Source organism: Euphorbia lathyris, chromosome 5, assembly GCF_963576675.1.
Source record: "Euphorbia lathyris chromosome 5, ddEupLath1.1, whole genome shotgun sequence".
Lineage (NCBI taxonomy): Eukaryota > Viridiplantae > Streptophyta > Magnoliopsida > Malpighiales > Euphorbiaceae > Euphorbia > Euphorbia lathyris.
Genome location: NC_088914.1, coordinates 16,100,069 through 16,114,369, shown reverse-complemented (window position 1 = coordinate 16,114,369; position 14,301 = coordinate 16,100,069). Strand labels below are relative to the sequence as shown.

General features: G+C 34.0%; 1 long non-coding RNA gene across 3 annotated transcripts; it reads right to left on the bottom strand.

The window, feature by feature from the left end:
* Positions 1 to 340: 340 nt before the first annotated feature.
* LOC136230758 (uncharacterized) lies at positions 341 to 3,580 on the bottom strand. Of its 3 annotated transcripts, none has more exons than XR_010689524.1 (3): positions 2,834 to 3,413; positions 703 to 1,892; positions 341 to 527 (listed from the first exon to the last, which is right to left on the bottom strand). It is a non-coding gene; the product is annotated as an uncharacterized lncRNA (long non-coding RNA). The 3 variants fall into 3 exon arrangements; XR_010689525.1 differs by having other exon boundaries at positions 703 to 1,099; positions 1,281 to 3,410; XR_010689523.1 differs by having other exon boundaries at positions 703 to 3,580.
* Positions 3,581 to 14,301: the final 10,721 nt, after the last annotated feature.

Below are 14,301 nucleotides of genomic sequence, written 5' to 3'. Positions count from 1 at the left end.
TGATTACATTTATAAATAAAGATAAGAGAAAGGATTAAAAGTAAATATCTATTATTGTAATTTTGAGAATGACATCTCTTTTGTTGTCTTCTTATGCCTATTTAGTATAAAACTAGTTTTAGACCGTGCGTTGCACAGTTTTTTTATTTGATTTCGTCACCATTGGATAAATATCTATAAATTTACAAATTAAAACTTTAATGGATATATTAATATTAAACTTTAATAAATATATTTTTAAGTATCTCCTTTTTTATTTTTTATTTACATTATGGGATACGTGCAGATACACAGGGGATACGTGGGGATACTTCGGGAAAAAAGAATCACAAGGCAAAAATTGGGTAAAATTATTTCGACTATGGGTGAGTGATTTACATCCAGAATCATTGGAGATACAATGCTAAGCCAACATAATAATCCCTTTGTTCCCCAACAGAAGGATTTCAATTTCAAGTATTAAAGTTAGCACCAACACCAACAAATTCAGCATCTTCTTCTCCATTCACCCAAGTTTGTACTTTTACCTAAACAAACCAATCCAATGATTCACGTATAAATATATAAACTGAAGCCAACCTAGAACTAAATAAAGTACAAATTTCAGAGTAATCAAGGCAGAATTCTTAAACATCATCATAAATATTAAAATCCGTGTCAGGGAGCAAAGAAAAAAGGACATGCGACCAAATGATACCTCACCTATTACAACTTCAATAGGAAGAGGAGCAAGGGATGACCAGTATTCGTGTTTTTCTCCCGTCATATCTGCATCTATCGCTGTAAAAAGCATTGTAGGAGTTTGCTGTTATGGTCTGCATATGCAAATCTGTAGTTACTGGTATAATGAAAGCAAATTCATTGGCTCCATTATAATATGGATATGAAAATTCAATAATATGATAATTAAGAAGGGAAAGAACACCAATAGATCCCCTCCACCATCTATACACTATGGACAAACTGAATCGCCCACCATTATAAGATAATACAGATCTGCAACAAAAAGTTCTACATTAGTTAGGACAGGAACCAAAACCTTTTCAATCAAGACCATGCTACACCGACAGCTACTTTATATATGAACATTTGTCATCAGCTGCAAAATTAGCCAAAGCAAATAAACAAATCAAAACCAACCAAATAATTAGGGTAGCATAAAGTATTTAATGTTCTTAAATCAAAATTGTTGAGTCCACTTTTTACCAAGCTAATTAACAAAATTTGAAATTAATATGTTTTTGTATTGAAAAGAGTTCCTATTTCTTTAAAAAAAATACCTAGTATAATGACTAATTACTAAAATCCTCTTCATAAGTCCTTTTGTACAGGCTATTCAAGGTCTATTGGCTTTCTTGCTTATGCGGTACTTCGAAAAGGTCATCTTCAAGCTTTTAAGGGATGCTGCTATTAATTTATGAAGGCCATTATTCTTCAGAAATAACATCAACAGTAGCCTTTAGTTGCTCAAGCAAGGCTGCTGCTTTCATGGCAGCTCTCTTCTTATACTCAGCTTCAAAGAAAGCTTTCTTTTCAGCAACAAACCCAGACTTCGAAAACTGTTTAACTTCATCATAGCAAGGATTGCGAGAAAAAGCTGCTGACAACGTGATGTACAATTCATAAAAATCTACCATTTCAGCAACAAAACCAGGCTTAAAAAGCTGTTCAACTTCTTCTAAGTAGCGATTGCCAGAGCGATTGCGATAGTAAGTAGACAAAGCTGACGAATTTTCCCGGCAGCGATTGCAAGAGGAAGTTGACGACTTTTCCCAGCAGCGATTGCGAGAGAAAGTTGACGATCTTTCCCGGCTTTGTAAGTAGATTGACTCAACCATTTCAGTCTTCTATGAGCGAAAAACTCAAAAACTTTTTGATACCAGTTAAGATTTCTATAACAAAAAAAAACACTTTTTTAGTTTAAAATTTGGTTGATTGATGAAAAATGGAATGATAAATTCCTAAAATTCTATTTAATGACAAAAAAAAATTACATTAAGAAAAATATAAGTATGTTTCAAAAAATAAAAATATATAAGTCAGATAAAATTTAACAGTCCATTAATATCAGTTAAACATTTTAACCAATTGAAAGTAATTTCATCAACATTTGTACAAGATTTATTGGAATTAAAAAATTTCAACTCAACCTGCAATTTTTTTAATTTCCTACATCTAATATTAAGGTAACCAGAAAAATGAATAAAAATTTGAAGCTGCTAATAAAAATGATTGGAAAGCAATTTTTTTATTTCCTTCATAAAGTTCTTTTTTAGTTTAGTTTCTGGGGTTGTTTAATTTCAATAAATTACTAAATTTGAAGGTTTAATTTGTTATTATTTTAAAGGAAAGAGATCGGACAAGAAACATAGAAGAAAAATAAAATATCAAAGAAAAGAAGGAAAGAAGACCAAACAAGAAAAAGACTGAACTGCTGTCTGGTGAAAACAAAATATGAAAAAAGTTTATAGTATTTATTCTGTTTGTCAGGGGCAATTAATTGAATTTAACAGATAAAAGGAAGGAAAAAATATTCAGTGACTAAACAGGTTAGCAAAATCAAACTATAGGGACTATATAATTATTTTGAAAAACCAGTGTATTAGTTTTTATAATTTTGAGGTATAAATCTTTTATAATTTTCATAAATTAAAATTCAATTCAAGAAACTTAATTCTCAAACAAAAAACCCTAAAATCAAAACCCTAACATTTATATCCCTAAAATTAAACACATCAAACAAAACCCCTAAATTAAAAACTCTAAACTAATTTAACCCAAAGCATAAACAAGACAACCCTAAAATTATTTAAATGCAGGGGAGAAGACTTACACAGAAAAAAGGGCCAAATATAAGTACTATCTTGTATGGCCCAATTTTTTTCTTTTAGACCAAAACCTAATTATCCATCTCCTTCCCCACAAAGGAGCAGAGCAACCATCGCTGTACAAATTTTTCAAGGGGGGGCTAAAATTTCAGGAGCAGAGCAACCATATGGAAACAGCAGATTCAAATCAAAGCTAGCAACCCTTCCACACAACACAGTCGAAGCACAACCATATGGAAACAGCAGATTCAAATCAAAGCTAGCAACCCTTCCACACAACACGGTCGGAGCACAAGCATATGAAAACAGCAGATTCAAATCAAAGCTAGCAACCCTTCCACACAACATAGTCGAAGCACAAGAAAAAGAAAAAGATCCAAGTTGAAGAATAAAGAAAAGTAGAATAAGAGATATTAAGAATGAGAGAAGTAGCCGCACCAAGAGAGAAATACCCGCCAAGAACTTGGTTATTTTTCCTAAATTATGGTGCCTTCTAGGTTATATGTATAGCACAAGAAAAAGAGAGTGAAATACGCGGGCGGGGTTTTGTTGCTTTTTATTTTGGCGTGTTTTCAGAAAATGGAACGGTGAATTCCTAAATTCCTATTTAATGACAAAAATATATATATATATATATTAAGAAAAATACAAGTATGCTTCAAAAAATCAAAAACAAATAGTCGATAATATTTAATCAGTAATTTTTCACATGGACCCTAATGACCACGTGAATTTGGTCATTCACCGTTAGATGTAGGCTGATTAAATCTAAACCTTAGGATGTTTTGAATCTCCACCTTACGATTTTAATCAGTCTACATCTAACGGTGAATGACCAAATTCACCGTGGTCATTAGGGTCCATGTGAACACTATTAAATATTTAATATGCTTAAACTTTTATACGAGACACATCAAAGTGAAAATTTATTTATAGACCCGTAAACAGTGAATACATATTAGGGTCCTGCTCCATTAGGGTCATGGAATCTCCAATATCCATTTTTATAGGATCAGGAATAAGGAAGAAAATGATCCCCATTCTCATTAATGGATCGAGGAAGGTAATAGTTATCCCCATCCTATAGGGATGTACACCCATTATCATTAGGATTAATTATGTAGATATCCATGCAATATTAAAATTATATAACATATTTTCTTGCATTGACTAATTAATTTCAAATTTAACATGTTAATTATACCTTCAAATTTAAATGTCAATATATTTTATACCAATCCAAACTATAAACTTAAATAAAAAAACATAACTTCTCTAAAATTTATATGAAATGATAGAAAAAAATTTTGAATATATATATCAATATTTATCATGAGTTTCTATTATAACTATTGTCTAACTATTTGTAATTAGCAAATTGAATATTCTAAGTATTAATTTAGAAAAATAATAAAATGGGTCGGGATGGGGAATCCCATTACAAATAGAGATGGGGATGGAATAGCTCGCCGCATTGAGAAACCTAAGTTGTAAAATGATAATAAGAGCATGAATCATAAAATATAATAAGACAACACAAGTCTAGGAAAAAAAAAATTAAGGCCTAGATATATCATTTGCTCCTAAACTTGTCAAAAAAGTTTAATTGGTCTTTGAACTTTTAAAGTGTCTGGATAGCCCATCAATTTGTTTAAACTGTCCTTACAGCCCCATCAACTTGCTTAAAAAGTAGTTAATTAGTCACTCGGTTGGAAAGAAGCAAGATGCATGCTTTGATATACATACTACACATGGAGTTCTCTCCACTGATAGTATGTCTGGGCAGTAGGTTTCTCTACTGAGTTTATCATTCTATTAATTCCTTGATATACATACTAGACATCTACACTGAGTTCTCGCGATATCCATCAAATAATAACAGAAACGGAATCTTACCTTGATATGAGCAGCAGTAAGCTCATTTTCACTGCCATTTCTGTGACACATCAAATAAACAGCAGCAAAAACCCGATCTCAAAATGCCTTTTTCTACCAGATTGATGCCCACAAGCATTATTACTCTGCGTAAAATAAGCAGAAGAAATCAACAACCATATAGCTCTCCAATTTTATTGCGCATCATTAACATCAAAATACAGAAATTTTCAACATAGTCAATTCATCTGTATTGTTTTATCCCGAGACTCACTGAAGAATAAGAGACTTAAAACCCGGTGAAATACCCGAAAAGAACAGAAATTGAAGAAAGAAAAAAGAGCAAATACTTTTGTCATTAACATAATGTCTGTGAACCATTTCTGTTTCAAAAAACACCATAAAATTTACTCCTGACATATGAAATGATAAAATACCCGAAAATGCATATTTACCCCTAAGGTATTCAATGACAAAACTTTGTCCCTAACATTTCCAAGAGGAATCAATTTTACCTCTACCTTATAGAAAATTGAACATATTTGTTTATCGTGATTTGACCCAATATTTAACTATCACATCCGAACACTATAAACATCAACTATGTCTAAATCTTTTACCGTGTTGCCAACATAGTTAAAAAAAAAAACCATGCCAAAAGTTAAGTTTGGAGTGTATAAATTAACCACAAAAAGCTGCCTGAAATATTTATTACCTTCTTAACAGTCACAAACGACTTGACAAAATGTGCGAAACTGTTTCAATTTATTGATGAAATTGTTTGAACGGTTTGATGTGACAGTTGAACCAATTTGTTCAAATTTTCTATCAGGGAGGAATAAAATTGATCCTGGTTGAAATCGTTAGGGGCACAATCTTACAATTTCATATGTTAGAGGTAAATATGCACTCACCACAAAATGATACGAGTAAATTTGGACTTTATCCCTAATTTTAAATATTTGTGTCATTTTCGACTTATCATATTAATCTTAACCTAACCTAAAAATTTACTTATCAATTTCATACCAAACCAAAAATGTAAGATTTCCTACTATACGAAACTGACACATTAAAATTACGTGTCAATTTCATGTCAACCCGAAAACAACACATTCCCAATTATATTACATTGAAATAGATAGCAAAAATTTTAAAAAATAAAATAAAATCCATCCAGGTAAGAAGAAGAGAAACTTACCCATAAAATCAATCATGAGTCGGCCATCAGAGTAGTGACCAGCCGGATGGTGGAAGAAAGCTTCTCCATGCGGATGGGGTGAAGGGGCTTGTCCAAATGCTGCCGATAGACCACCGGTATCAGAATTGGAGTCGCCGAAGTTGAATATCGCCGATTTAGATTCTACTGGATTTGAAGATGATATCACTGATCCTAAAACCAATCCTAATACACAATATTTCAATGGAGCTACTTCCATTAGAGTGAAGAAAAGATCTACTACTTCCTAAACTGACTCTTTAAATCTCTAATTATAAAACTAATCAGACACCATTCCTACAATATGTCAATGCATTTGGAAAGAGGAGAAACTGAAATTATCAATTATAAAACTAAATCTAGAATAGTCCCAAATAAAAACCTGGAGCTGCAAGAACATTTCACATTCCATCAAAATTTAGCATAAACTAAATCAATTTAACCACAATTATACTAATTAACACATGCAATTACTAATTATAAAACTAAATTTAGAATAGTACCAAGATTAAACAAAATTCCCAAGTTTTATCAAATATCTAAATCTCAAACCAAATGATACATAAATCCTAATTGAACCAATATAGAGCAATAATATCACAATTTTACAAATACTCATATGATTAATTTGACAAAAAAGAAACCAAAAAAAATTTATCAAAATTGTTGGAGATAATCTCTTTAGTTATCATCAGATACTAACACGGATAACTATTAGACTTGTTTAGAGTTATCTAATAATTAGTGTTTATATTTATCTATATTACGAGTATTGGCAACCCTAGTTAAACTCTAACTTTAACTATAACTCATGTAATCTATTATATATACAAGGCTCTATGATCAACCCTGATTGAGGGAAATTATTCATTAAACAATATATCTCTATTGTATATTCAACATGGTATCAGAACTACGGTTTATGCTTCCACTTCCGCTCAGTGACGCGGCTGATTTTATTTATTCCCTCCTTCTTCCCGAAACCACTTCGTTGTTCTTCTTTGCCCAGGAAAACCTAAACCCTAAACATCAACTCATTCAATCATTCTCTTTCTCCTTAGTCGGCCGATTCTGAGCTGTTCTATTCCGGCCGAAGTTCTTTTTCTCTTTCCATTACAAAATCGATTCTTATTTCTTCCGTGTCTCAGTCTGCACTTTCCAGTCTGATTACAATTAACTATCTTCCATTTTTCTTCTGCATTTTGTTTCCGTCCATCGTCTCCAAATGGATTCTTGTTTCTGCATTTTGTTTACCCATGAAACCCTAAACCTTTTCTTTTTCCTATTCTTAGTCGACCGAATATCACAACCGCCTTTTTCACCCACTATTTTGTCATTCTACCTTCTCATTACATCCTTACAATCCTTGCTATCTCGTTTGAGTCATCTTGTTCCTATCATCTTCGTCTTCCCGAGTTACGGTTCATTCGAACAACATCTTCAAATTTTATTTTCCAGAATATTATCCCATCAATTTCTATTTGAGAAACTCTTCTCGATTTTACTTTCTTCTCGTTAATCCTTTTCTTTTTGCCGACCTTTCTTCCTCATCTATGTCTTTTCTTGCTTACAGTTTGTGTCTGCAGTCTTCTGTTTGCTCATTCTGGGTTGTCCGTGCTGTTGGTTCTTGTGTCCCTGATTCTCCCTTTCACTTCCTGTTCTCCTGTCTGCATCTGGTGTCATCTCAGCACTTCAATCAGAAAACCCATAAATTTTCTAAACTCTTCTCTCAAAATGGGTCGAATAACATTAGCAGCTCATTGTGTTTTCATTCTTCTTTCACTCTTCTTCCTGAAAATCATTCACGAGCTGCAGTCTCTTCCTGAAAATCATTCATCTCTAGCAGCTTTTATCATCCCATCCTCCCTTGTGGTTGCATCTTCTCTTCTCTTCCCCGAGTCTGCTATCATTCTCAATTTGTGTCTGTTATCATTCTCTTAGTCTTCCGGTCTGTTTCTGTTCGAGAACTCTTCTCGATTTTGCGGTCATCCCGTCAATCTTTCTCCTGGTTAGTCAATTCTGCATCGTCTGTCTCTTTTCCCTGGTTCTGTTCGTTTCGCTAGTTCCTTTCTTTTGTTAGTGCCTCTGTTCTTGCATTTATGTTCCATTCTTCATTGGCCATCTGTTGAGAGTGAATATTCTGTTACCCTTGGTTTCGAGAATTTTATTTTTTTATGCAGCATTGTCTGCGTTTCATCGCTATCCTATTAAAAAAAAAAAAAATCTGTTAGGATTGACTTCTTAGTTTCTAGTCTGGCATCTTCTTCTTACTAGTCTCTTCTTTAGATTGTTGTTTGCTTCCTTCCTTCTATTATTTTTCTATTTCCCCAAGTGACTCATTCTGAAATCTGTAGTCTAGTTACGATCAATTTTCCTCTAATTTGTTCGTGTTTCTACTTTTGTCCCGGTTTGGGTTCTGCATTCAGTCGTATTCAAGCAGATTCATATCTCTGCGGTTTTTGTTTTAGTCTTTCCAGCTCCATGGTTCATATACTCTTTTATGGGCGTGGACATTATCTTGTGTTGCATTACTCAAATTGGGTATATTCCAGATTCCTCCTTTTACTTCTATACATTCCCTTTGTTATCCTCCTTCTATAGATAAGATTATAACATTCATCCTTCTCCTTTTTCTAATATGCTACTGCAGCGTTCTGTTTCTTTTCTTACCTGGCCTGTTCAACTTCAGTGTGATTCTTATCAGTTTGTTCGTGAATAAGTACAATGGGGTTTTTCTAGTGACCGTTTCATTCTGATTGATGATCAAGTTGTAGATATCTTCAGCAAGCCGCTTGCAAGTACTTGGTTCGCTATGATTCGCTCTCACCTTTCGGTTTGCACTCTCCATCGGCTTGAAGGGGGATGTTGGAGATAATTATTGTGAATTATCTCTTTAGTTATCATCAGATACTAACACGGATAACTATTAGACTTGTTTAGAGTTATCTAATAATTAGTGTTTATATTTATCTATATTACGAGTATTGGCAATCCTAGTTAAACTCTAACTCATGTAATCTATTATATATACAAGGCTCTATGATCAACCCTGATTGAGGGAAATTATTCATTAAACAATATATCTCTATTGTATATTCAACAAAAATTACCTTAAGTTGCCCAAAAAAATAAGTTTCCAGGCAGGAATAAGAGCAGCAGTCAAGCAGAAACTTCGAAGCCAGGGAAAGATGGAGCAAAGGGAATTCCAGGACTTGGAGCTTAGTTCCATCAACTTGTCAACACAATACATGGTGAGATCCGGGCGCATAGTCAACATGCAACAAAGAAAGGTATCGAGGAGTTTTATTGGCCAGCTAAAGCAACTCAGAAGCTGGAAAATCCGTCCATCGGAAGAGGAACAACCACCGCGCGCTACGCCGAATAATGGAGGATAAAACAGGATAAGGATGCCAGCACACGAAATCTCCGATCTAAGCTTTACTGCCAACAATGCCAAGAACAAAGGGAAAAAGACAAGCGAGTGTAGGCAAGGGTGGTGCACAGTGGTTTATGGTCACTGGATCTGGCAATGAGTGGTGGTGGTGTTGGAAAAATGAAGGAAGACGATGGAAATAGTTTGGTAATAAATGCTTAATAGTATTTGGAAGAAGAGACTTTTATTTTATTTTAATTTTCAAGAATAGAAACTTTGTAATTTTGAAAAGGTATTTTAAAAAGAAAATTGGCTAATATAGTAAATAATATCATTTGGATCTCACAGGTTCATGGCCTATTTTTGGACCGGTCCATTTAGGGTCCCCAAAAGGTATTCAGAAGAGGATCAAAGTTTCGGACCTCAGATACACGCTAAAGCTATTTGGAGAGGGAATGTAGATTCAGGACCAATACGGTGATGACACGTGTATCTAAGCTGAAGCCCAAATCATTATAAACAACTCATATACAATATGGGCTCACTAAACAACTCATATACAATATGGGCTCAGTTAAGGAGTCGATGAACATTTTGAAAGCTGAGCATGCTTCATAGATGGAAGCAATGCAGTTGGAATTACTGAAAGCAAGAAAGACATGCAAGCATGAGGGAGATCGAAGCTCTGTTGCATGCACTATGAGACATCATGAAACAAAGACATTTCTGAGGAAGAGAGAGCCTTCGGTGGAGTATCAGCCTAAAGGAAGAAGGGGCAAATCTAGGGAAAAACCGGTTAGTCCGAAGGTACCAAAACTCTCCTTCACCATTGAAATTGACAAATGAAGAAAGAAGTTCGAGGTCTCCAAAGAGGCAGAGGTATTCTCGGAGAGATTCTCTAGAAGGTGGAAGGAAGCAAGGCAATCCTCGAATGAGGTATTCTGGAGAGTCTAAATCTCCTGATTACCGAAGGCCTGTCGTGCCGAAGCAAGCTTCGGGAGAACTTTCATTAAAGGAAGAAATGTTAACCTTGATAAGGGGAGAGCTGAAGCAGGCAATGAAGGACGAAAGGTTGCAGGCAAAAGTAGTTGTAGCAATTGAGACTGAGACTCCTTTGAGTGCGGACATCATGGGCCAACCGATGCCCAGGGGGTTCAAGTATCCGGCTTTGAAAGACTATAATGGGATGACCGATCCTACTTTACATGTGAAAAACTTCCAAAGAGCTCTTCAGACTACTATAGCTACAGAAGTTGTAATGTGCAGGATCTTTTCCATAACTCTTTGCAATTCGGCAGCTTACTGGTATGATCAATTATTACCAGGTTCTATCCGTTCATTCAAATAAATGTCATAAGAATTTTGCGATCATTTCATTACATCCATTCCTGAGAGCAAAACCATGCAAGATTTGAACTACTTAGTTCAGCAGGCGAATGAATCGTTGAAGGAATGGGTGGAAAGGTTCCAAAAGGTGGCAATCCAGATTAAGAGTCTCAATGTGGATGGAGCAGTTGAGGCAATGGCAGGGAATTGTCGTAGCAAAGATTTATCTAAAGAGTTAACCACTATAAGACCTCATACACTTCCCGGTCTCATAAGAAGAGCTAGGGATTTTATTAAATGGGATGGTCATCGTTTGAATCCCTTATTGAAAGACAGGTTGAGTTTGGTCCATCAGCCGAAGGAGGGAAGAAGCGACAGAGGCAGGGAAGAAAATAAAAAGGCTAAAGAGCATGCCGAACGTAATTATATTCCATTAAATGCCTCTAGGAAGCAGGTATTGTATTGGGTGGAGAGCAACAGAAAATATATTTATCATCCTCCTAAGCTCAAGTCATCTGGAAGAAGACACGACGGTTTGCGTTGTGAATTTCACAAAAGTGAGGGGCATGATACTGAAGATTGTAGACAGTTGGCTGCTGAGTTGAACAAAATGGCAGAAGAAGGAAAACTGGATAAATTTCTCAAGAATGCTATCAAAACTAGAGAGCCAAATGAGAAGCAGCAAAATGATCGTGCTCCAAGGAGAGTGATAAATGTGATTGCTGGAGGAACTGGTGTTGATCATTCGACAAAACAACGAAGGTTAGAAAAAGGGAAAGAGAAGATTTATAGCTTAATAGCATATTTTTCTTTTGGAAATTTTAATCGTCAGGCACATAACGATGCCTTGGTGATTGAAGCCCATGTGGAGGAATTTAAGGTACGAAGAGTCTTCATTGATACTAGAAGCTCTGTGAATATTATAGTAAAAAATACGTATGAAGCTTTGAATCTTGAGTATGATCGGCTTATTACTATAATGTCACCATTAGTAGGAATTTCTGGTCATTCTGTGCCTTTGCTAGGAAGTGTGTATTTGCAAATTTCCATTGGTGATGGACCAGTTAAATGGAAATCAAAAGCAGAGTTTTTGGTCATAAGAAAGTTTTCATTTCAGCAATAAAACCAAGCTTAAAAAATTGCTCAACTTCTTCAGTTGACGACTTTTCCGAAACTAAAGATTCTGACATAGATCTTTGGAAGGAGATTGATTCATCCATTTCAATCTAATATGCGGGAAAAACAAACTCGAATAAGATTCTATTACAAAAATATATATTAATGTTATAGAATATGAACTAAATATATATTAATATTAAATTCTCTACTAAATTTTTATAGTAGTGTTCCATGAATAGAAATAGAGCGAATGTAAGTGTAAATATAAATATGGTCATCTCCAACCCATTACGCTATCTCTATCTCCATTTTCTATTTTCTACACATCAAATTCTATTTTTTTCTCCAACCCACTACATCATTTATTACATCAAAAAGAATATTCTCTACTTTATTCCATCCTACCTAACACTTTTATTAATATTTTATTATTTTTTTACATATATTATTATTATTATTATTATTATCATTATCAATAATCTATAATAAAAATTAATTCAAGAGCTAATTAAAAATAATAATAAATACCATAACAAGATTATTAATTTTAAACTAATAATAATTATTTAAATTTATTTAAATAATTAAATATAGTTAAATTTTTAGATTAGCTAAAATTAATATTGCAAAAGCCTAAAATAGAACGAAGATAATGAATTAAAACCATAACGGATTACATAATATAAGAAAATCGGCATACAAATAGAATGTTACTTAGCGTATGCCATATACTGAAAATAATACAACACGAGTACATGAAATGCATAAAAGTAATTGTGTCTCTAGTATTATTGTTGTAACATGTTCCAATAGTCATGTCGTTTTTGTTTTAATCGTGCCGTGTTTAGCTTACTATTATTTTATTTTTTTTAAATTATGCGTTTGTAGTGTTATCTTAATTAATGTTATTTCAAATTGAACGTTATCTTAATTATCGTTAGTTTTATTATATGATTTTTAAATATATTATTTAATTTAATTATTTGCAATTTTATCCAAAATATACATTAATTTACAAAAAAAAAATATATACTACACAATATAATTATGGGTTAATGTGCAAAAATACCGCTACCGTTTTGGGCCAGGTGTAATTTTATCCCTAACGTCTAAAATGATGCAATTTTACCCCTAAAGTTTTAGCCACGAGCAATTTTACTCCTAACGTTGATGATTTGGGTCAATTTGAAAAATAATTTAATCCTAAATTATCAACATTAGGGATAAAATTGCACAATTTTAAACGTTAAGGGTAAAATTGCTCATGATCCAAAATATTAGGGTATTTTTGCATCTTAATCCTATATTTTTTAATAACATTTAATTAAAAAACCTTTAAAATTAAACCTAAATTAACAAAATATTACTTGAGAAAAACAAATTAAGAATTTTCATTAACTAAAAATTACAGAATTTAAAAAAATATATATTTTAGTTGTTCCACCCATTTGGTGGAACAACCAACTTCAACCAAAATTGGTTGAAGTTGGCACTCCATGCCAATGAGGTGTGGAGTTTTGGCGGTGGTTAGAGTGCCAACCACCGCCAATTTCCATCTCCAACCCTCAAATTGGTGAGGGTTGGAGATGCTCTTATAGTAGTGTAAATGTAAATATTTATAGAGGGTAAGTGTAAATGTAAATATTAATGTTAAAAGCATAGTTGTCAAATCGAGATTCGACTCTTAAATTGAAATCCTCATTTTACGAATCGTAACTCGTGAATCAAATCGTAAAATTCGGTTCAAATCATAATATTATAAAAAAAATAAAATATTTAGTATGTTGAACTTAAAATATTAAACCAAAAATGAAAATTTAATTTATATAAAAAACATATAAACGAAGTACTTAAAATTTAAATTCAAATCTAATGCACTCCTAAATAAAACTAACCCATAAATCATTCATCATCAATGGAATTATAGAATTAATGTGTTGATGATGTAATTATAAGTGCTGCATCATGGAAAAAGGAAGAATAAAGTTCGATAAAAAAAATAATCTGGGAATGCGGAATAGTGATCCAGGGCTCCGTCGGGGAGATATTGCTCTTCTCGTGGGCCGGCTCTGCGCGGGGATCGGTCCCTGCGGATACTCCAAAGATTAAGACAGTTAGTTATTCTTAGAGAGCTTTTTAGGCTAGTGTGAATGAAGTAAAGAAAAATAAGAAAGAGTTCCCCCCCCCCCTTCCTCCTTGAATGGGTTATTTATACCGGACAGTCCTGGGCCTGGGGGCCATCTGCCACTTGATCGCATGATGGGCCGCCCCTGGGCCTTAGTGTCATAATCCGAATCAAGTAGTCCCCCTCGTCCAAATCAGCCGAGTATTGTATGCGAGGAGGTAGTAGCTCGAAAGGACTTTGGCCTTCTTTTAACAAGTGGTGGACAGCTGGGTGTGAAGGTACCCGTTTATCTTCCTGAGACCGTTCAGAAAACCGCGCGTGCGTTGTGGGTATTAGTGCATCATTAATTGCCTCCTCATTAAATGCCTCTGCATGCGCCGTAAAAGCTACCTTGGACACCGTGCCCTACCGGCGCCTCCGTCTTTTGGCTGTCTAT